This window comes from Lonchura striata, chromosome 1A (genome assembly GCF_050655825.1).
Source record: "Lonchura striata isolate lonStrDom1 chromosome 1A, ASM5065582v1, whole genome shotgun sequence".
Taxonomy (NCBI): domain Eukaryota; kingdom Metazoa; phylum Chordata; class Aves; order Passeriformes; family Estrildidae; genus Lonchura; species Lonchura striata.
This window is the reverse complement of record NC_140741.1, coordinates 3,529,432-3,554,159: the sequence shown is the minus strand read 5'-3', so window position 1 is coordinate 3,554,159 and position 24,728 is coordinate 3,529,432. Positions and strand designations below refer to the sequence as shown.

Sequence of the window (24,728 nt, the reverse complement as noted above, 5' to 3'; positions counted from 1 at the left end):
AGACAGTTACAGGCAAATAGTTGCTCTCATCATAAAAACATCTTTCTTCCACTAGGATCTGATAATAAGATAATTATAACCTGCTAATTATTTTTCAGCAAATCGTAGCTTCTCTAGAAAATCTCAAGACAGAGTAAATCAGAGTTATTGTATCTTTCTTTTCTGGAAATTATTTTAATAGCGCATACAGTTTGTACTCATAACACTGTTATCATTTTGAACATTTGTTTTTGTTTCAGCCTATGCTCGTGGATCAGATTTCCCTCAAAAAAGGCTAAACTTCACATTTATGCAAAAATCCCACTTAATCATCATGGTGACAGTCTTTGTTTCAGCTCTTTGTCCAAGGTCAGATTTCACCCTGAGTTCCTAATAAGTAGAAAAAAGACATCCAGTGGTATAGCAAGTGTGCAAGTGAAGGAAGAAGTGAGGGTTAGGACTTCAATAGGGGCAGAAGAATTTCCCCTGTGTGGTGGCACCAAGTCCACTGGTCCCTGCACATCCCAAATGTTTTATCTGAAGAAGAGCCACACTGTTACTAGGCAGTGACACCACTTTCAAAGCTGATGGAACTCTGTGGACTTTGCTGGCAGATTTGTGATGCAAAAAGTAATGCTGATGAGTCGGGTCTCCACCAGCACACTTGGAATGCACAACAAAGGCATCAAAATAATTTCCTTCTGAATGGCCAGCACTGTGTAGAATTTTGGGAAGCTTTTACCTTTTGTCTTTGAAGCACTATGGGCCTGTGGTTTCTCTCCCCTGAGGCCATATCCACAGCTCAGCAGCTAGTAAAGCAGGAGTAACTCTGCTGCACTCAGCTGCAGTCAACTGAGTGACTCCAGTGCAATCAAAAAGATTACCAAACAGAAAGTCAGCACCAGCCTTATCCTTACAGTATCCGTTTCAATGCAGCCTTGACACAGGCTGCTATTTTATGCAATTTATAGGGAATCTGACCATAGGTCACAAGAACATATACGAAGACAATATTAACAGGAGGACATGCCAGACAAAGCCCAAAATCAGTTCCATGGGCCACTGAAAGAATTAAGGCCTTTCGAATCAGCAAGACCAGACATAAATCCAAAACCTTAATTAATTTTTTGAGGGGAGAAATAAATCAAAAGCCTTGAAGCATTTGCTGTTGCATGTGAAATATTGCAGAGAAGCCCAAAGCTGGAAGTAAGCATAAGCTAGAAAGATCTAAACCACTGTCTTCATGCAATCAGGACCTGGGAAATGTTTTGAGTTGTATCCAATTTAAAATTTTAAAGTGCTGCAATACTGGGACTGGATATAATATGCACCTTACTAGTCTGGTTGAAGTGAGACATAATTATCAAATGTGACTACTATTTAATAATAATTTCTTTCATTCAGGCATTGTAAGTGAATGAATCCTACCAGTATTCGAGTGAATTGGGCAAGGATCATTTCCCTCACTGCTGGGATGGAATGCAGAAGTTGTTGTGCAGTACCCAGCAGATCTGTATGGATGTGCAGGACCAGCACCAGTCCTGACATTGCTGGCAGCAAGGCAGGAAAGCATCTGAAAAAGCCCAAGCACATCTCTGATCGATCTGGACCCTGGCCAGGGCCAGTCCCTCTAAATACTGCACTTTCCCATGGTGGGTTTCACTCTGGGGTGAAGATAGGAACAGTCTGAGAGTGCCTGATGCCCGAGATGCTGAATAGCAGTATCGTGACTTCTGCCTGCCTCAGTTTCCCACAGCTTTAATAGAGCAATAACAGCACTGGCAAGGCTTGAAAGTAGGGGAGGGGCAGGAGAGCAAGAGCTGCCACAGCAGTTTGGAAAGAGAAAATGCAGCGTAAGTGCTGCATCATTACTTTCAGTGACTCTCTTTCTGACCACAGGCACAAAGCCCGTGCGATTGCACTCATCTGGAGCGCGGCGTCACCATCGCCCTCTTCACCACCATGCCCAGCACGGCCTTGGGGAGAGGTCAGGGGAAAGGACTGCTCACCAAAGTCATGAGCATCATTTGTGACAGTGCCCTCGCCTTCTGCGGGAGCCAGACAGCCACTGTGGGCAGCATGGAGCAAGTCCTGGCCTCGGAGAGCTGCTGGCAGGACACGGTTAAGGGAGTGCTGAGGGGAATGGCTGCATCTCTCATGACTCCTTTGGCTGCCCGCCAGGGAGCCATGTGACTCCTTGGTCAAAAGAGTCCTCTCAACCATGAGACACTTTTTTCCCAGTCTGGTTGTACCTTTTCTTTTCTGAAGTTAAAAGGAAACCAAACGTACCCGCAGAACTTTCCACATTAAAGTCATATTGTAGTCCGATGACTCAGGGTGAGAAATTCAAGGGGAATGAAGATGAAGGGAAACATTCCTGAATCAGATCTGTTGTGCTGGGCCTTAAAGATGATTTTGCTGGATGGAGAACAGCTCTGATGCAGCACAGTAAGCAAGAAGTAAAGGATGGGGCTTAAATCCCTTCCCTGCTGCTGTGGGCTACTGCTAAATCTCTCAGGGTAGCTTCAAACCCAGTGGACTTTGACGCTATCAAGAGGGCTGAGGGTGGAAGCACAAATAAACATGGCTTCTGATTCACAGTGAATTCCTTCTTCTCTACTCCCATGGCCTAAAGGGTGTATCAACTAGCTTTACAGTTTTTGGTTTGCTTTTTTCCATTGGCACTGCCCCTAATAATTAGATTGGCACATCCCTAGTAGACTCCAGGGAGTCTATTGTTCCTACTCTGTGCCTACTCTGTCTCTGGGGAGCTCTGCCCAGGGTAGGTGCTTCTGAGGGGAGGGATGGGGTCAGGTTATTGTTGTTAATGTCACTCTGGTTATGTTGTAAAAGATGTATCAAAGAGAAAATTCTTGCACTATGACCTAAAGGTCAGCAGACTCTGGATTAGGCTAATCTCTAAAACTTTGTACCCTAGACAGATCCTTTCGACCGAGAGTAACTTACCTCTAGGCACAGAGCTTTGTTCTGTGTTTTGTGATCTCCATTGTTCCAGGGAAGCTCCACAGCTGAGCCAGAGGTTTGTTCTGTGTTCTCTTGCTGGGCCATGATCCACTAATTGTTGTGTTGAGGTCAGGCTTCACACCTTGAGCTAAGGATGAAAGAGAGCAGGGGAGATGAGAAGGCCTTGCTTGCAGAGGTGACGTGTGCCACACAGCCTCAGCCAGACACTGGCTTTGAAGCCAGCATGCTGGATTCATGGTCAGAGCACCTTGGAAGTCATAAAGTCTGCATCTCACAGTGGCTTTGTGCTCTCTTCAGAGAAAAAGGGCAAAACATTTTGAAAATTGCCAGCCAAGAGGTTTTCCAGGCTTGTCTGTCTCTTTAGGGCTCTTGTAGGCTGCACTGACTGGCTGGAAAAGCTGTGGATGGAGAGTTGCAAGTCCAGAGATGTCCATTAACCAGTAACATAGAATGCAAGTTGTGCCAAGGGTGTGGAGGTGCAGGACAGGATTCAGAAACAGCAGCTTGCTCCTTTGTTTGTAACCCCCAAACGCAGACATGCTTCTGAGCAGAGCCAAGGTCTCCCCTTGGTGTAAATACTCACTTTTAAGGAATGCACAAGTAAGCATGTGTGCCTGGCCCTGTGTTCTCCTCTCCTTTCCCCACCCCAGTTATGTGGTGTGCCAAAGTCAGTTCCTCAGCAACAAGACTTGCCAGGTGGCACCTGATGAGATAATTGTGCCCCTGGGACATTAGGAGTAATAATGTGCAGCCAGGTGCTCCTGATCCTTCCATGTGGGTGTGATTTTCTGTTGTAACCACACCCTCAAGTGTTGTCCTACTGCAATTAGGAAATTTGTTCAGTTTGGGTCAAGTACTTCTATTAGGGTGCTTTTCACACCTTTTCACACACATGTGCTGGCATGGAGAAATGTGTGGATGTCCAGGGCCAGGAGATGCACTAGGCTGAGGGGTGTTCCTCCAATGAACAGGGAAGAGATCCTACTCCTCACCACTTTAACCTCTGCTTATGTCCAAATCTGCACCTTCCCTTCATGAAGAGCCATTAATCTGAGCATTGATTCAGGTGCAAATAATGAAATGGCTCCCTTGGACAAGATGCTGCTCCATTTTGGGTGTAACAGATGAGGAACCTTTTAGGAGTTTGCCACTTTTGCTTCCCGGGATTTCCATTTTGCAAGAAGGTCTTTTAAATCTTAGACACGAGGGCCACACAGCAGGAGATAGCAAATAACAGTTCCTTTTTGTAGCTTGAAAATGCCTTGCTGTCCCAGACTGGCTTGCCTTGCCATCTTACTCCTGGTGTGGAAGCTAGAGGCTGCTTGCTCCAGCTCTGGGGAAGCCTTTCCTGACAGTGCACAGAGAAGTTCTTCCAGCATCGCCTGCTTGACCTGCAAGCAGAGGAGCTTGGCTCTGTGCCTTCATGCAGGGAAGCACATGCAAGGCTTGTGCTGTTTGCCCTTCTCACAGCCATCTGGGTACTGCCTAAAGTTGAAGTTTAAACTTTGGTTCCACACGAACATTGCCTGAATAACTTCAAGATTTAGGTCACAATATTTTGTTAGGAGAGGGCTGTTTTTTTGGAAAGAGGGACTGGTGCATTTTACCTCTCTAAAAACTGAAAAACTCTTTCAGCACTAATCAAAGTCCTGCTTTTCTTTCTTATGCCCAGATAGGATTTTTTGAGGTGTATCAGATCTCTTTTTTTACATGACAGTTGCCATTGTATACCTAATGAGAAATCAGCTTTAATTTTCTGATAATAGCTGGCACAGATTATGTACACTCTAAGACATCTTGTGAGATAATTAAAGTGTTGACTGAAAACATAGCACAGCAAAAGGAATGTTTCTTGAAGTGGAGCCACTTTACAGGTTGATTGTGTGTGTTTTGTTAAATGCAGCCCAGGCATAACTACCCTGACTTGGATGAATTCCCCAGAAATTGGCACCTTATTTTTTTGAGAAAAAAAAAATCTTGAAATTCTCTCAGTTTCTGGCTCCTTTTAAAATTAAACAGATGTATATGAATATACTGCTCGTGAAGGGTGCCTGAATCACAGCCCTGAAAAATGAATTCCTCTTCTTACCCACAAAACCAGGACAGCACAAGCAGAGGGTGTGTGAGCTTCCCCACTCCACCCCATCCCCATGTCTCAGCCATGACCTAGAGGGGCAACCTCTAGCCAGGCAGAAGCGGGTGCCTCAGTCTCTGTACTTATTTAATCCCTGGCCAACCTGCCAAGGCTGCTGAAGAGGGTGCCAATTGTGGTGGTGGTTTCTGTGATGTGGATAGTCATCCACTGGGAACTGGATTAAGACCATCAACTCGTTTCAAATACTCTAGGCCACAAAGCTTCTGCCAACCAGTCACCATTTTTTTGGTCACTACCGACTTGGGTCATGTTTGGATCAGTGATGAAAGGCTCCATATCCCAATACTGAGCCCCTGAGCCATACGGTTTCCCGAAATAATTTTTTTTAAAGAAGGAAAACATTATTTTTTGTCCTAGATTCTACTTTGATCTGCTGATTTTTAATGTGCATATTGGCACTTTAAGACACATAATTTTCATTACTTGATTGTAGAGGGCTCAGATGATGGGAAGTATTTTGGAAGATGGCAGGTGGCAGACCCATGTGGTGTGATCCGAAATAAGCTCTCAGAGATAGTGAATACACAATGGCACCCCAGCTTACATTATATTTTGACCTAAAATTGATTTTACACCTTGAAATTTATCTCACAAACCCTCAGGAAAAAAATTACCATTAAAATTGAAGATCAGATTCTCTGTTGCTCTTGTTCTCTCAGAGAAATTTAGTTGTGTGTCAGATCTGGTACCATTCCCAGCAGCTGTTTATATTGTCAGTGGCCCCTGTTGGTCTCTGTGCATGCCCACTAGCACTTTGAGTTGTTGGGAGGTGATTTATTTCTCAGAGATAGAGACTAAATCTTTTTGCTTAAATTGCATGGCCCAGCAGGGCACAGAAATGGAGTTCCAGCTTAATCCCCAAATAAGTTCTTCTCTTTAACACACCTGAGAGTGGAGTTAAGGCCAGCTGAAATACTTTTGTTGGCAATAAATTATATTTTTTCCTGGGGCTGTAGTTCTCGCCCAGAAGAGACCCAGCCCCAGAGGACACCCAGCAGCACATTTTCAGCATGCCAAATGGAATATTCTGGCCTTTCTCATGTAATGTATCACCATGCAGCGTTGCCACCATCACTCCCTTGAGCAGAAGCAGTTCCTGAAGGGTAGCTGGTTTTGTTTTTCTGGAGGTAATTTCCATTGAAGCTAGCATGAGGGCAATACTTGGATTGCTTTAGTTCCTTGGAACACTGAGTCACCTGTCTCTTTCTTCCCTGCTCCACATGGAAGTGACACATGCTGGGATAACAAAGGGGTGACTGTTAAGATGATAGAGAAATCTGAGCAAAATCCATTTGCAGCTATGCATATTCAGAAGCAACAAAGAGAGGAAAAAATGTTGGTATTTCTTGATGGTATTGTGAGGCTGTGGTAGAACTTGCTTTCTCGCACACAGGTGAAGTGTCAGAGGCATCTTACCAGTTGTTTATTAGTCTTGGACTGTGAGGCATGTATCTTGGATTTCCTTTTATTTTGTTAAAAAGAAAATGAAACTACTTTATTTTATATATCCATCTGCTGTGAAAAGTTATCCCTGTTAAGAGAAATAGAGGAAGACAAAGAGTAGGGAAGAAATTGTGTTTGAAAGATTCTATGTAGCCATATAGATACACATAGGAATAAATTTTTTTTTTTTTTGTAAGTGTGTCTCTTCTCTTTTAAGAAGCTTCTCCGCTTATTTGGAGCTCTTTATTTATAATTTCTCTTTCCAGAGTAGAAGCTTCCCTTTTAGTGACAGCTGGGGCTTAAGTTCATGGAGAGCTGGAAGCATACAGGCTTTGGAGAATTTGTAGTTACATATTTAAACAGACCATGTCACATATGTAGAAAACAGGAGACACACAGTGCCCAGCACCCTTGTATGTTCCCTGAGTACAAAGAGATTTTAAGACATGCTTAACTCTTTCCTGAAACAAGCTCTAAATTTGAGTGGCATCTCAATTTTACTTTTTCCCTGCCATACCCATTAAAAGAGACCTGAAAATGTATTTTGTCAGAGAAATCCCAGTTTGGGACACACAGGTTTATGTAAGTCAGTCAGATTTTTCCTTTCAGCTTGTTGGCTGTGAGTGAAGACCAAGCTTACCATCCTAGGAGTTTTGAGATGAGAGGTGATGAGGAGTGATGGTGGCATGGGAGGGACAGCCAGGGAAGGGCCTGAATATTCCCCAGGGAAAAGGGAATGCAGGGAAGGCTGGGGTGGAGAAACCCATCTGGAAGGAGACTAACAACTGAAAGGAAAGTAAGAAGTCTATGAAGCCTGGAAAAGGTGGATGTGGAGGATGAAAGAGGCTTTAGGAGAGCTGCCAGAGAGGGAGCTGGTTCTTGGGAGGTTCAGCATTTAGTGAAATCCTTGCTCAACCTGTCTTGTTGGTCCAAGTCATGACCCCATCATCTGGTCTGAAATTTAATTACTTGACAGCAGCTTTTTTTGCCCCTCAGCATGAGGATCATGTCCTATAACCAGGATGCAAGTTAGGAAGCGTGCTCAGGAGGTGTGTGAGCAGCGTGGCTCAGCAAACCCAGCTCAGCCCAGAGCCACCCTCTGTGCTGCTGTGACCTGTTTGTCCCCAGCAGGATGTGACTGACCATTGCTGGCCAGGGAGAGACACAGCACAGCACAGGGGGCAGGTCACAGCCTGCTAGTCTCAACCACCAGAGCATGATCCCCTTTTTCAGAGGAGAAGTACATGACAGGGAATGTAAAAGAGAGAAGAGACAAAGCAGAGTTTACATTAATGAGAGAATTTGGTATTTGAAGAAGATTTTCTAAATGGCTGCTCCACATAAATTGTGCTCAGCTCTATGGCTGCAGGATTTTGGGGTCTCTGATGAAGCTCTTGAATTGTCCTAAGGACAGTTTTGCAATTTAATGTTCAAGAAACATAAGGCCTTTACATGGGTGCACTTTTAAACTTAGAAATTCAGAAATACTCTAATACTGGTGGTCAAAAGAGATGCGGAATAAGGGGTGTCTTTACAGGTTTTAATTTGTGGGCATGGGGTAAAAATATGGTTTGGCCTGAGAGTTTACAACTGCAGTGTGTACTGGGAACACACAGTATTGCAAATCTTTGGTGCTACACGGGTGTGTGAGGTGGAACTCACACAGCCACTGCCGAGGGGATGCTCAGATTTGCCTTCCTCTAGAGCATGAATTAATTTCAAAAGCCAGCTTTCAGGGAGTATAGCATTGCTTGTGTGCAGCCAAACCATAAGGGATTTTTTTTTCCCCCAAATTAAATTCAGCTCTTTCCTTGCCATCTTTAGAACTATTTTCAATATTTCAGCTGACTGGGATCCAGTTTTTAAAATATATATATAGGACTCTTTGCTTGGCACAGAATAGAGACCTTGGATTTTATAGCATTTATGCACTACAAGGGTCTAGTTTACTACTTCGTGAAGTGTTTTTAGCATATCTCTTTTCTAACTAAAACTAAGTTCAGAGCAATTAATATTTCAATGCTTCACATCTTCTCTGTTGCTTTTTTTTCATGGATACAAATATATATAAAACATTTATAAGGTATAGAAAGGCTTCAGAGAAGGTCTGAGTGGTTTTGAGATATTCTTTTTACCTTTTCTTAGAGTCCTCTTTTCAAAGTTACATACCATTTTAGTTGAAATCAGTGCCTCATCCATACATACACGATTTTGGTGTGTGTCCAAGCCTGATCCTCAGGGTTTCACTCAGCACTTTTCACCAAGGGCATATATGTGTAGACCTGAGACCAGGCTAATGTTAACATAAGGTGGTTGTTGTATCTCATCCTCCTCAGGAACTCAAAATCCTTGTGATGAAATTGGTATCTGAAATAAGCTATCTTATCAAGGTTTGTCTCAGTGTAGCTATGCCATTTCAGTCTCGCCATACAGTTAGAGATCTGTACTTTCTTTTTCTTTTTTCCCTCTATTGTTGTTTCTAAAATAAAATGCTTAAGGAAGGAGATAACTGATAGAGAAACACATGAAACTCAAAGGAGGGTCAGACACCACCAATGATTCCCTTTGGTGTAGCCTTCTATTTGGAATAAACCCCAAGTCACTCGCTTTCCCAAAGATGTGAACCCCAAAATACACTTCCCAGGGACAAGGAAGCACCTGGCAAATACCTGGAGTGAGACTTACTCCCACGTTCAGCAAGATGTGCAGGCACACACATGCAGTTTCCCGGGCAGAAGAGTAAATGCTGGCTCCAGTGTTTCCAAGTTGAGAACACATATCTGGGCAAGCATAGGTTATTATAACTCTGGACAGCAAACCACAAAGGCATTCAAAGAATCACCACCACAACATTTTACAGAATATTATTACAACTGTCACTAGGAGTTCTCTCAGAAATCTGGAAATTGCAAAGGACAAAAATTTAACCACTGAGGAGCAGGGAATTCTCAAAAATTGTCTGGCAGTATGCTGGCATATTTGACCAGACAGAAAGGTGCTAGACTTTGCTGCTAATGATCTTGGAGTGTAAAGAGGGAAAGTAATGTCAAAATAATATTCATGTGTCTCTCTTCCTTCAAGATCCTAATGCATTATCATTAATGTTTGCATGTCTGCTTGCTGTCCTCCTCTATATTGCACCATCTCTGAAGCTGGACTAGCTCCAAAGACTAACTTAAATACTCTTCAAAATCTCACATCTCATTAGAGCTGAGATTTTGGAAATAAGTTTGAGTTTAAAGAGAGAGAAAGTAAACAGAGCTTTCTTATACAACCTGTGCCAGCAAAATGCATCACATCAAGGTTGCATTTAAATTTTATCTGGGTGGGCATGACCTCTTGTCTGTTAAAAGCCTTATTTTGTGCTTTTGTATATTCTGATAAGATGCACGGCATTTTGTGTTGCTCCAAATGTTAATTTTACAGTATGAATCCTTTCCCCTTGTTTCCTTGATGCAAGAGGCTATCAGAAGAGAAGTAGGGATATGGACGCAAAGATCTGGAAGCTGGCACCTTTGAAACCTGGGAAGTTTGCACAGGAAGGGGTTTTGGTAGTGTGAGTCCTCGGGATATCTTTTAGGAGGTGGAGCAGGGTCCTTTGCAAAGATGCAGAGCTTGAATTCCTTCCGTGATTCCCACATCAGCAATGCCTGAGGAATCTTCTTCATGCTGCATCCTTTTTAGATGCTACTTCAACCCAAAGTGATCCATGAGCACATTGCCTAAAAGCTTCTGGTTGCATTACAAGGAGTGAGATGATTAAACACACTAATCGCCATTTCTGCCAGATTTCAGGAAAAGCAGATTTGTGGCATGAACAAGCTGGCTGATGTTTCTCTAGGACTTAAGGTTTTAGGCTCCTTGTGGGCTTGCTGCACCCCAGAGCAATTCTGTACCTGGCGTCTATGTTCTTCTGTGATGTTCTGGGCAGAAAAAAGGTTTATCCTGGAAATACCTGAGAGAGCATGAAACATTATTTTTACTGCTAGTCATGCTCACCTCCCTTCAAAATCAGGTGTCTCTAATACTGACAGTTCAGGTTCTTGTCTGTAACACAGTATTGGCACTGTGGAGATGTGAAAGCGCCCAGCTGTGCAAAATCCTTTTGGCTGGCACTGCTCTGATGACTTGGCATTTGGTGAAGATCTGAAAATTGAAGTTTAACTTCAGTTTGACAGGACAAGAGGACATCAGCTTAAGCTGTGCTAGGGGAGGTTCAGGCTGGAAGTCAGGAAGAACTTCTTAATGGAAAGGGTTGTAGACATTTACTGCCTGGGGAGGTGCTGGAGTCCCCATCCCTGGGGGTGTCCAAGGATCACCTTGGTTAATATGGTAGGAATTGGTCACAGGCTGGACTTTATCTGGGAGGTTTTTTACAGCCTTAAGGGTTCTATGATCATATCCTCTCACTTCATCCCATCCAGCTCTGGGACCATTTTATTCTCCAGCATAGTAATTTGCAACCAGGAGAAAATGCAATTGTACTTCTGAAGGTATAAAAAGCCTCATAAGCTGTAGACCACAGGGTGAATGAGAATGTGTCGGACCAGGGATGATTTTTAGGCAACCTGAGTTCATAAGCTGCGTAAAATTGTGGATTACCTTAGAGTCATATGAACCTGTAAGGCCTATAAATGGACAGAAGACAATTCCTAGCTCCTCAGGGGTGCAGCATGCTCATTTCCAACCAAAATGACTTAGGAGATATTACACACGAAGCCTGTTGGTCATCCAGGGCTGACTATTGTGCCTGACGCAGGAAATACTGATTCTGGGGGGAAATATGTTTGTGTATGTGCTGGTGGTTTTATAACTGCTGCTTAGGTCTGGGGCTTCTGAAGTGGCTCCAGGGAGCCTGGATTAATGGGTACAAGAGGTGCAGTACCGTAGGAGGATTTCCACAGCTTAGCAGCTGATATCACCACAGTGTAAGTGATATCAGCCTCTTGCTGAACGAAGCAATCTGCTGTACTGGGTTCCCATCCAGGGTCAGTTCTGGTGTCCTGTGGCCTGATTGCACCAAAACACTGAAGTCTGGGAGTATCCCACTGGCTCTGGCTTGAGCTCAGTGGGAGCATATGTGTGTTGAAAACTTTCCACACACACTTCAGAGCATGTCAGAAGCCTGGCGTGCTCCATGGGCCAGCACCAAGAGGCCGAGTGTCATCAGCAGCCGCCAGTGACGTGCGTGCTTCGGTCACAGCCTGGTCCCCCGGGTGGGTGGTTGCTTTACCAGACTGTTTTCACTTACATTTTTCTTCCTGACCAGGAATGTTTTGTTTGTCCCTTCCCTCTTTGCTTGCACAGTTGTGTTGCTCTTTTTGAGAGCTGCCTTTAGGAGCTCAGACCTCCAGGGAATCTGCCTGCAATCAGCAAAATCGGAAGTGACAGATCTGCATACGGAGCACGCTGAACGTGTCACGTCATGTACTGTCCAAAGGAGGTCTGAGCTCTTCAGGAAATCAGCCTGGCTTTCAACTCTTTGGAAAAGCTGGCTGCTAGACAGATTGCCTTTTAATTCTCATTCTCTGCAGCCATCCCTAGCACTGCTAAAAGCTTTGTGAAGGTAGCCACCTTCTCTGAAGGCCTGAGGAGCATTCATTCCCTTGCATGCCTGTGCTATTGCCAGTGCACTTGGCCAAAGATGCACACATTCCCTGGCTATGGCTATAGCCTGGATCCCATCCCAGTGCCTCATTTCATAGAGGTCCCTCCAGGGCTGCCTCACCATCCCATCCATACACAATTTGTGGTGTGACCCTTTATTCCTGGTCTTCTCCATCTCTGCTCTAGGGGCGGTCACCCCAGCATTGTCCTTTCCCATTCACTGCCATTCTAACATTTCTATTTATTTGTTTTAAGCTGGGCTCTACAGCTGCCCAAGCTTCTATCTTCCAGCAGGCTCAATCATCAGCACCCATGGGGTCATCATCCACCCCACATTTCCTGGTCTAGCAGGGAAGGAAAGGGGAAAACATGCACTGGCAAGGTCCTGCACAGGACAGGAACACTAAGGGAACAATCATGTGCACGAACACTAATCCTTGGCTTCCTAGTATACTCATTGCTAGTGAGAATAGTAATTTCTTTGGAGTCCCCAGAGACTTGTAGACTTAAATGGACTTTGGCTCAGGTTGCCTTTTTTTGATACAATTATTGGCTTTAACAATGTGAGTGAAATTACTCCAGTTCCCTTCCAGTTTGAGACACGGCCGATTGAAGGGGGAGGGTGTGGAGTTGCAGTAAGAGGAAGGAAGAGGGAATAGTCTCCTTTGAAAGCAGGTAAAGGTTACCAATTCTCCTAATTGCATAAAAATGAAAAGCTAAGCCATAAACTGTAGTGAAGTCTGAGATTAATTGACACCCTGGTATTGAAATGCAGAATGCATTCCATCCAGGCTGGATGGAACTGATAGAGAGGAGCTTAGTGCTGGAAAAGGCACTTACCTTCACTTGTGTGTGTGACAAGTCATCCCCAGCCTGGCAAAGGAAGATTAGTGCACACCCATCAGGATTAAAAGGCATGGACACGAGAGACTGACACCAGACCCACACAGCCCCACTGATCTGTGGGGAGCTGACACCTCAATCTGGCCATAGCTCAGGCCCCTGTATCATGAAACATTCGAAACCCACCCATCTCTTATGTACTGATGAACATGTAAAGGAATAATTTTGCTATGAGAACGACTTCCCAGTCGAATTAACCCAGTGAAAAGGCTCCTGCTGTTTTCAATGAGCTTTAGATCAAGCCCAGGAGTGGCTGATAACACACACTGTGTTCCTGGTGGCCCAGAAGGGCAGCAGATATTGCTGCTAATGTTTGGCAGCTCCTGTTAAAGCCAAAGCATACCAGAGTGCCTCCTCAGAGAGGACTTGCTATGGAGTGACAGAAAATTGGCTCGGTGTTAAAATCCAGAGATGTTTTCAAAGTCAACTGGAATACATATTTGTGTGTCGGATTTTTTACTTTGAAAAATTCAATATGCAGAAACCACAATTGCTCTGTGATAAGAGAGAGGTAAACAAGGAGAAGAACAAAAGGAGCTGTGAAAGGCAGTGGCGTGTTGCCATCTATTTGAATGTTCATCTGCAGCGACATGCAGAGGTGGATTCATACAACCAAATTTAGGCAATGGGGAGAGGTACTCAAGTTAGGAGTCCAGTCTCACCGGATGTCTTCTGTAGTAAATGGAGAGACAGGCAGGTCCATGGAGTAATTCAATCCACCTCTGTTCTGAATCATCCTGAGAGGTGTCTGACTCCTTCCTCGGTGGTAGAGGGAACCTGGTACACCTGGTTGCTCCCTTCAGGTGCATCTAGTGGCACTGTGAATGGACAGAAAACAGGACTCAGTGAAGAAGTCTACCAAAGCTCAGGATGTTCTATGATTCTGTTAAAAAAATTGTTTTTTATTACTATTAAAATTAACTAGACCTAACGTGGTTGCCTGAACGCTGAGCTGAAAGAGAATTAAAAGGGAGTGAATGGGATGCTGAAGAGGCAGAGGACCAAACTCTGTTCTGTGCCTATGATCCACCACATCCAAGGAACTCAAGCAGTGTTGGGGGGAATAGACAAATGGCAATCTTTGTGCTGCATGGATTCTTAGGATGCTAAATTGGAGCTGTAACAGGCCTGTGTAAATTGAAATAGTCCTGAGGTGTTGCACCAGTGGCATCTTTCTTTAGGCTGCTGGACTGAGGAGGGTGACAACACTGACAGATAGTTGCAGTTCTTTGAAAGTGGCAGAGAGTGTCATCCTGAGTTGGAAGGAACAGACAAGGATCTTTGAGTCCAACCCCTGGCCCCGCACAGACACCCCAACAATCCCACCCTGTGCATCCCTGAGAGCATTGTCCAAATGCTCCCGGAGCTCTGGCAGCCTTGGGACCTAACCATTACCTGGGCAGCCTGTTCAATGCCTGAGCACCCTCTGGGGGAAGAACCTTTCCCTGATATCCAGCCTAAACCTCCCCTGACACAGCTTCCACTTATAACAACCCACTCCTGTTCCTGAGGCAAAACAGCTTCTCCAGATTTGTTTTGGTTTATCAACATACAAGTGAGAAGGAAGCAGAGCAAAGTTTTCTCAACCAGGTTAGGGGCTTGGCAGCACTGTGGGCAGGGGGAACATAATCTCTAGAGCTGCCAGCATGTGCCTGGGACTTCCAGGCAGTGAGGGTGAGTCACAGGGAGGGACAGAGAGAGAAGGGAGCTCTGATCTGGGAAGGTAGAGAGTGTGGGTGGAAGGCAATTACCATGAAACAGCAAAGGGCTGCTGCGTGAGTCAATTGAACCCTATAGATACTAACAGTTATCATAAATACCGAAGAGGTTTAGCAACCACAATTTTCAGAAAGTAATAAAACAAAACTGTTTCCTGTGGTTAGAAAGAGCAGAGAAGGCAACGTGAGCGGGTGAAGAGGAGACGTCAGGACTGAGAACACGAGGAAAGGAGCATTGTGGAGGATGACATCATGGAGCACGGATTAGCAGCAATTATGTGGCATGGGCACAAGATTGGATGATTAGCTTTTCCAGAAAGATGTTGTGCTGTTTTTCCCAGTAATCTCTTATTAAATGGGTGCTAGAATGCATGAACAATACAAGAAAACCCCTTCTTATTCTAGTGGTTTTCTTTCCACAACTAAGTAAGTTTTGCCCATAAAGCATTGCAGGACACTATTTTTTTCCCTAGTGCCGCTTCACTTCAGTGCTATGTGTCTTTCTTGCCTTGCTTTTCAGGTGGCAGTAAATATGAGGCAGTCTGTAAAAACATTTTTAACAGTTGTGTTGCTGTAGAACTGCAGGCTGCATTCCTGTGCATGCACAGGAGACAGGTGAATTGAAATTTTACTGTTAGTCCTTGTCCTGGTATTTTCTGACTTGCAAGAGCTTGACCTTATGAGCTGAAAATGTTAGTGTAGAGTTGCTTTCTATCACTTAGTATTATGTATGCTTAGAGAAGTTTGAATGGAAAGACTGGCAGAATGAACTAGGACATAAAACCCTGATGTAAAGTTTCTTTTTTTTTGCATTTTAAGTAACAGTTCTTTTAATACTTAATTTTTTGAGGCTTTATCTGTATCATAACCTATTGGCTCACTAATTTTCAAATTACCAAGTTAATCGAAGCCTGTTAAATCCTTGAGGTTAACAGTTTGGCATTTTAGAGGCATTGCTCAAATTCATCCATCATATTGCTCTAATGACATTGGCATTTGGTACTTATTTCACCCCTTTCATTTTGGAAGGCTAATCCTGCTAGTCCTACTCACAGTGAAGGGATACACCGACTTGGCCCATTACACTGGACTCCTTTGTGTCAACAACTCAGTAAACAAAGAGACATATCTGGATGCTTTTGCAGGGGAAAAAAAGAAACAAAAAAAGGAACTATTTTGTGTATTGCCAAAGAAACCAAAGCATTAACAGAGTAAATGAAAACTTCACTACATGGGTGATGGAAAACCGCTAAGTGATAATTTCAGTAAGTTTCCTAAAGGTTGCACCCTGCTTACAAACTCTTGATTAAATCCTTTCTAGCTCCAAAACTCTTGATCTAATTAAAACAAGATGTATTTTCAGATAATGACATTAGAACACTCTGTAATTTCTGTGGCTGATTGCACTCTGCAAGAGCAGGGAAGGAAGGTGAATGACTGGGTGTGTGTGAGCCTAGGTACGTGTGTACGTGTGTGCAGTATCTGAAACAAGGTGGAGCTGAGTCTTAGTTGAAAGAAGAAAATCAACGTCAGCAATTTCTGGATTTGCTTTGGATTTTTTTTTTTAAGAAAAAAAACCCTTGTAAAAGGTACAGCCTGCAAAGCAGCTTGGCTGTGTTTCCCAGGGTAAGTGAAGAAAGGTGGTAGGCAGTAGAAACAGGATATTGAGGCACGTATCTAGATAGAAGGGTGGTTGACCAAAGTCATTGAACATAGATCTCCCATCTTCACAATGAGCTGCCTAAATTCTGTCTAGAGCAGTATTAGCTGGGAGACATCACCACACAACAGCTGCTGGGTGGCTGAGGAGAAAATAGCTGTTGTGGCTTCACAGCAGCTCCCCCATGGGACCCACTAGGCCACTTCTGCAGCCAGTAGTAATTTACACCCCTATTTCCATTGTTAGCTCCATGGCCATGAGGCAGGCCTGGAAAGGTGAGAGCTTTCCCTCTGAGAGGCCCCTGGGTTGTGGCTAAACTTGTAGAGTGAGCACTGCAGTATCCTTTGAACACAAAAACAGAGCAGGCAGCTGGAATCTAAGATAGGGAAGGAGATGGGTTAAACTTGCTCTCTTGCTACTCACCCAGGGAAAAGCAGTGAGATTGGTTAGTGAAGAAAGAGACAGCATCTCTATCTTAGGATGCAATTGTCAAAGTCACAGTGCAGAACTGAATTTCATATTGCAGATGTTTCAGTTCTGGCTGTCATTTGCTCTCCTGTGACAAATACGTGTTTCTGAATCAATGACTGGAGGCAGAAAGCAGAAAAAATCATATTTTCATGTTTCAATTGGAATTGCTAGAGCAAACTGCTATGAGAAGTGATAAGCTGTTCATTTTGGAAAGTGCTGGTGAAAAATCAAAATCCATTCCAGCATGTGCTTTAAAGCTAGGTTTCTCAGATGAGCGATTTGTGACCTCTTTAGGGGCCAAAAGAGGCTTTGGGCAATACTACAAAGTGTTATATAGCATTGTGCAGCCCCTTGGCTCCTGAGAGAGAGGCAGTGCAGGTATGAGCGTCCTGTAGTTGCACCAGCCAAGGCACAGCACCATAGTTTGAGTGTGCTGTAGGAACTCAGCTCCTTCAGACTTGTGGAATGTGCACTAGGCAAGGACAGTGAAGAAGAGGAGGTGTCCTATTGCCAAGTGTGGAGTCAGTATCTAAAAAGTAACAAAACTCGTGCTGGATCTATACTTGGTTCATCTATGCTAAGAATTTGAGATCTAAAATATTCAGGATGTCCTCTTCATCCTTAGTGGGAGATATTTGATCCACAAACTAGGATTAGTATCCTAGGCATGTAACTAACATGCTTTTTGGTGTTTGTCTGTTTAACATGGCTGAATTTGAAAATTGTCCTTTAGATGGTACTCCTGAGCAGCCTGAAGGAGATATTTAAGATTTGCTGTGCCTGCACTCACTCATGTACCTTCTCTGGAGCTGGAAAGCACTGACACATGTTTGGCAGGAGTGAGGAGGATGGTTTGCTTTAGAATTACTACTTTGGCAGCAACACCAGCTCAGCTAGGCAAAATCTATGGGCAGCTGGAGAGATAAGACCAGATTCCAACCCAACATCTTTCTTCTGTGCAAACGAATAACAGCAAAATTGATCATTTAGGATAGTTTGGATGGCAGAGGGAAGCACTAAAACTGACAGTACCCTAATTTTTTAATCCCTCTCCTTTTTGTCATCAGCCTGCTTGTTACTGGTGGTATCTATGTGAGAGTCAGTTGATACATATATTCTAATTATTTTTTCAAGTAAATTAATGCCTAGCACTCAGACTGTAGTGTGGAAGAGATTGCAAGTACAGGCAAGTTGTCCTGGCTCACACTCTGTCTAGGAAGGTGAGACTGCAAAGAAGCAGGAAAGCAGCACACTACAAGGAGGTGGCACGCTCAAACCAACACAGCAAATCAGAGCCAAGAGCAGGACCAGATCCTGTTACTTTGATCCACTATTGGAGCTACAGGAGAAGTGTCTCTCCACTTCTCATCTGGGGATCTTCTGGAAGAATAGGTGAACAAGGAGAGCAAGTTTAGGCTGCTCTTCAAGACCAGAAAACTCTCAATATCCTGCACCCACTGGATTCATCCTTCCCACAACCTGTTTTAGCTTGCAAACATGGGAAGTGAGTTGATGCTCTGGCTATGAACAGAGCAGTGTAAGACCTGAGTCAGGCTGTCTGACTTTCTATGTCTGTGACTCCAGAGGACAATCTCAGATTTTCATTTCAAATCCTAACCTATGGGATGAACTGGCCTATCACTCTCGTGATTTGACATTATAGTCCTAAGGTCTTCTATTTAGAAAGACAACAGTGATGTAAAAGTTTTAAAATAGTGCCTTCAGTGTGTGCCATGGAGACTTCCCATGCCATTTAGAAGCAGCAAGCCTCTAAAATGTGGGCAACACTGATGCAGACAACTAAAACCAACAATCCCGTGTCCAGCAACTGCTTGGGTTTGATCCTGTAAAGATGTACACCTGCTGGAAACTCTAACTAACAATGTTCTACAAGCTCCTGTGGGGTTTCAATCCCTTTCTTTTATATTGTGCTATAATGTTGGAATTGTCTCCAAAAAGGAATGGATGATTCTTTAAGTTTCAGCAATCACCAAGGAGCTGAGCAAGAGGTTGGTTGACAAAGATACTGCATGTGGAAGATGTCACTAAGTTAAGACAGTAGGGAGCCAATGAAGATACTTTTTGCCAGCTTTTTCATTAAAATTCATTAAAACCTTTGCAAACCAGAAGATGTTTTGGATTAACTGCCACATTCAAATTAAAAACCCCCAGCTTTTTGCATACTTTTGTGCTTCAGTATTCACATCTTCAAGTGCCTCTTCTCATCTATTGCTATTGCTAGGAATTTCAATCTTGGATTTTTTAAGACTTTAGGCTTTTCACACAGGATAGGTTTTAAGATTGTTTCATTTGCCTATACAATGTCTCACCATGCTCAAAGGAATGTTCAGAATGTTTTGGATCCCACCATCACCTGATAAAAATTAGGAAGAAATGATGGAAACTTACACATTGTAGCCAGGATAGGAGTAGAGTTCCTGCAGCACCGCTTAATTTCTTGATAAAGTCACTGTACAAAAATTGCTGGAGTCCAGCTTTCATTCCTGGCTTCAGTAACCCACAAGACCTTCTCAGGGACCTATTTCTTCATGTTTTCTTTTTAGTCAGTGTCAGGTTACAATTTGGCACTTTGTACACAGCTTTCCTTATAACTATATCCAGGCCAGGACAGCTGTAAAGCTTGCAAGTCAACAGCTTGCAATCAAATCCAAGGACCTCAGCCACCAGGAACACAGTCTGTCAATAAGACAAAAATAAAAGCTACCCACCAGTTTACCATGCTTCAGTGTCAGGGATATTTAATTCCACCCCTTCTAGCTTGGAGTAACAGCAGTTTGAAAGTATTAGCTTATTTGTGTGTGAGTTCACCAAATTAGGTGAAGCATGTGGAATGTGGGTGGAATTTTGATATTTTGTGCAGAATTTGAAACTCATGAAGATGCAAAGAATTGGTGGCCAGTGAGGTAAGTTATTATAGGCAAATATAATATAGCTATTTGTTTTCACATTTTTGATTCATATCATGATGAAACTAGTAGTTTGGAATGATGTGAGTTTGGCCAGCCTTGGGGTAATTTCCAGAACACCACAGCTGTTATCTGTCATTGCCTCATTGATAGTCACTACATAGAATTCAAGGAATTACCTGTTGTAGAACAGGAACTCTCTCTTCATCCTCAGAGAAGATTTTTCCAGTTCAGCAGTGAATACAGCAATCGTTGCATATGGGTAGGGAAATAAGGGAGGGAAAATATCAGTTTCTAGAAACTTACCAGAAGAAGCGTGCCAGATTTTTTTTTTCTCTCCTGCATAAAAAAGAATACACCAGTTATATCTTGTAAAAACTGAACAAGAAGCTTTTTATAACTGGAAAAAAAGCCATCAGGCAAACACTGAATTATCACTTTTTTTAATGTTGGCTAAGCATAGTTTTATTTTTCTCTGCAAGCCCTGTATTTGTCACACTGAGTCATCTGAGGTCAAGCAGCTCAAGCCTCTCTGCCATAGTGCCCATCTTTTCTGGGCTCAGTCTTGGCATGCTGGCACAGTGCAGCTGTTGGCATGCCAGGCCCAGCTTGGCTTGGGTGCCCCTGCTAGTGCAGTCAGTGGTGCCTGGCATGGACCAGCAGCTCCTTCAGCCGCGGCGTGTCGCCTTCCCCTTGCTTGTGCAGAGCCTCACAGCTGGGACCACATCATCAATAAAGTGACACTGACTGTGGGGAGCAGAAAGTTCACTCTGTGAGATTTCTTTCTCCCAATATTTCCAATTCTCTCTGGTCTGTCCTGTTTTATTCCTGCATTTTATTACCATTTCAGCCTTGCTGCAGACCTCGGTCAGTAAAAGTGACTTCAGTTGGCTGCAGTGTGTTAGAACCTTATACCACAAGCTATTTGATCTCTCTTTTGGGTTTACATTTTCCTTCTGAGAGTGAGTGATTTTTTGGCATGGGAAACATTTTTATTAATGATGTACTTATCTCTGTGTTAGAGTTTTGTGTGGTGATGTTGTTTGGATGTACCTGATGATACACTGCTGAATATTTGGCAGAACTGAGAACCCTTCACCTCAAAACTGGCTGTCAGTGTTTGTCTTTCACTGAAATAGCACAATGTTGGTTTTGAGCAAAATAACCAAACTGGATAGGGAACTTATCATGACAGTGATGATCCAAAAATAGTCCACAGTATAAAAATCATTACAAGGTCAAGTTTCCCATTTGAAGTCTCTAAATCTGTGAATCACATTTTCCTCTCTTAGTAAAACAAGGATGATAATCTCTTCTGTGCAGTGTGGATTCATTCATTACCATTTCTAGAAAGCCCTGAGTGAGCCTATTTCATAAGTCTGGCTCCTTTGCCACCCAAAATTCATTTTTGGTAGGTTATGGCCAAAATCTATCCTGGCATCACTTGACTTCTCCAGCCAGAGAGAACCCTAAGAAACACATGAAATATTATGCCTTTCCTTTTTGGGTTAAACCCACATTCACCTATACTTTGTACACATTTCATACAGATAAGTCATAAATATACAATATTTATGTCCCCAAATGAGTCCTAAAACAGTTGCAGGCCTCTGACACATGTACTCAATTTTACATTCATGGGATTGTCCTCTTGGGCCACAGAGTTAAATATAATGTCTGAACTTATAGGTTGAATCATTTGATTCTGAACTGGAAAATATCAGCCCTTTACTTAAAACCTTTAATAATCAGCAGATTTCTTGCCCCCCAAAATAAAAAAGCTAGGATGGTTTTTACACAGAAAAAATGCAGAAAAACTGTTTAAACAGAAAGAGCAGAACACAACATATAGTTAATACTTACAGGGATTCTAAGCAGGCAATTTTAATTATCTGATTTTCCATCAGTTCTTTGATTCCAAAAAATGCCAGAGGATTTTTAACACCACAAAAGATCTAGCCCTCTCTTTCAACTGTGGGAGGCAACAACAAACTGTAGGACATGCATCATCATCTGTGACCATCTATTTTCCTTGTGAATTAGGCCTTTGGTATCTCCAGAGGAACTGGATTTTGGGTTAGCATGAAATCTCATTGTTTTGTTCTACAACAAAGATGCTGATTCTTGTTAGCTTTTGGGAGTTGGTTTGTGATGTTTGGGTTGTATGATCAGGATCATGCACCATATGGGTTAGTTATCAGATCCTTCATGAAGTTATATTTTCTCTACACCAACTAAAAATCCCCAAAGGGGCGATTTTCTTACTCTCATCGTTCTGTAAGACAGAAAGAATGCTGTTGATTTTTTTTCCTTTCTGGTGACAGGAAGTTTTGAAGCATAACAAACAAGATGCTTAGAAGAGTTGTAAAGCATACTTTAAGACATGGCATTAAGGTATTATTTATAATTCTTTTTTTTCCCTGAAAGTATGCAAGATATTCTCTTAATTAAAGTAACTGAACAAATACATATGTTGTTCCATGAGTGCAACTAGTTTCTCCTTTAAAATAAAGATTTCTATCATTTCGTAAGTATTTTCTATAACACACTGGAAGACAGAATAAAAGCACTCCGCTTGGAAAACACTGTCAGCCCAGGAAGAGCCTTAGGGAAGATGGATTTTGAACAGCATGAACTGTGATTTTTTTTTTTTTTTCCCCTGTCTGTGGGGTGGGCTTCCCCAGACAGAAAGGTATATTGTGTCTCATGGTCAAATTTTCAAAAAAAAAGTGAGAATTCTGTTTACCCTCCAAATGGGTGGCCAACTCATCACAAAGAATTGTCTGTCAACTGAGTAGATTTGTGAGAGGGGTGAGTGGTCCTACTTACAGACTGAACCCATGACCTCCTAATCCTATCTCATGTGTAGTGCCTGCCAGACTGTTCAATGGTCATTAGACCTGGGTGAACAACTTGGACACAAAAAAAAAAAAAAAAAATTGAGCCATTCTGGGGATTAAAGATCCAAAGAAACCAAAACCCAGCTCCCAAGGATGTTCTGGGCTTTCAGCTTCCACTCAGTTTTATTTTATAGTAATGTCTTTCCCATGCTGCATGTTTGTTCTGCCATGGCAGAAAACTTTCATCCTGGATTATATAGGCTATGCTAGGAAAACTTGAGGATATGGCACAAATGCTTTATGTGTGAGGTAGAGAAACCAGTGTTTAATGATTCATGGTAATGGCATAATGCAATGGTAATCCAATAAAATCAGGCACTTTGATTTTTACTAGAGATGAAATGGTCAGAAGCTGGATGAAAACACTGGCTTAATTCTAGAAGCATTACTAGATAGAAAATTTTATATCATCCATATTCTTTAGAAAATCCATGAATTACGGAAAATTCAGAAGCACTGAATGATTTGAACTGTAAATCCTAATTCCTAGGGTCCCTTGAATATACAGACTGGCCTAGAAATTAAACAAAGGGTGACAGTACTTAGGCCTGCAACTGAAAGGTACTTTGTCACCAACACATGTAACTCTACACAAGAAAAACTTCTCTGGCTTTGTTTGAGACACAAGAGAATGACTTAGTAAGGCTAAGAACATCTTCCTAGTTCCAGCTGAGTCACTGCTCATTCTCCTGAGCAGTTGCTCTGACTCTCAGAAATGTAAAGAAACCAAAATACATCAAGCCTACTTTGACTACTGTTTATTGGGAAAATTGATTCCTACGCTGTAATTCCACTCCATACCACACCAAAACTTGGTGTAGATTTATTCAGACTGTGTATCAGTGGGAGGCAATATATGCAGAATTTTTAAAACTCTTAAAAATAGGTCCTTTTAAAACACAAGCTTTGTGTATTTTAGGTACTTAGTGAAGATACTTTTACTTGACCTGTCTCAGACAGTAAAACCTCTAATGTAAATAATTAAGCACAATCTAAACAAACTGTTTTTCTATACTTTTAACCATACTTCCCCTCCATCTGCCCCATGTTCTCAAAGTCAGATGCTGTAAATCAAACGAGTGCTCATAACTGGACACTAAACACTGGACAGCTACTGTTCCACTAATGAGGGGGGGAGACACAAGGAGTCATTTGGGCCTGTTCTACACAGCTACAATGCAGTCCATGCAGGAGCTGAAGAAGTCAGAAGCAATGGTAATTCACTACAGAATGAGGACTGAAGAGCCACTTTAGGTCTCAGCTCTATTTTACTAAGTGGAGCTAAAGACATGGAATAGCAAAAGCAGTTACCTTGTTTTTATGTTCCTGAGAGGAGAAGAGGGGAGTGTAATTCCAGTCATGATGCATAGTTCATCTTCTGGTGCAGAAAAGCTTGGACCAGTGGGAGAGAACACTGAAAAGGAAGATAGAAATCATCAGAAGTCTCATGCACGAGAGGAAAATTTGAGTGAGGGCTATTTTGTTCTGCAGAAGGTTAATAAACAACATAAAGGGCAGTGCAAGGCCTTCGGGGACAAAATATTCTGTTTCCATTTGGTATCAGAGAAGAAGGCCTGAGCTTTAATTGCAGAAATTTAATAGAATCATAGATCAGAAACATTGGAATATTCCAAATTGGGAGGGACCCACAGGGAGGGGGTCAAGTCCAACTCCTGGCCCTGCACAGAAGAACCTCAAGAATCTTACCCTGTGCCTGAGTGTTGTTCAAATGCTCGCTGAGTTCCATCAGCCTTGGAGCCACAACCATTCCCTGGGGAGCCTGTTCAGTGCCCAACCACCCTTTTGGGGAAAATTTAGGTAGGGTGATTTATAAATGGTATGAAGTGCTTAAAAGATATTTAAATCATAGAGTTTCAGGAAACTTTTGATATATCTAAGCTTCTTAATAGATAACTGATAATTTCCGAGCTTCCTAATAGTCTGATATGCTGCTGTTAAAGATTTTCTTCTATGGAACAG

The 24,728-nt window shown here is 42.8% G+C and overlaps 2 protein-coding genes across 55 annotated transcripts in view; one reads left to right on the top strand and one right to left on the bottom strand.

The window, feature by feature from the left end:
* WNT7B (Wnt family member 7B) overlaps nucleotides 1-24,728 on the top strand; it is a 94,191-nt gene that overhangs the window by 15,751 nt on the left and 53,712 nt on the right. The window lies entirely within an intron of this gene.
* ATXN10 (ataxin 10) overlaps nucleotides 13,512-24,728 on the bottom strand; it is a 215,073-nt gene continuing 203,856 nt past the window's right edge. For 46 of the 50 annotated variants that reach the window (XM_085570120.1, XM_085570121.1, XM_085570122.1 and 43 more), the window contains 3 exons: nucleotides 24,060-24,162; nucleotides 19,331-20,187; nucleotides 13,512-13,890 (listed from right to left, as the gene is read on the bottom strand). The gene's annotated coding sequence lies outside the window, so the exon portion shown is untranslated. Of the gene's footprint in view, nucleotides 13,891-19,330; nucleotides 24,163-24,728 lie in introns of all 50 variants that reach the window. The other 4 variants (XM_085570093.1, XM_085570090.1, XM_085570103.1 and 1 more) reach the window with 4 other exon arrangements.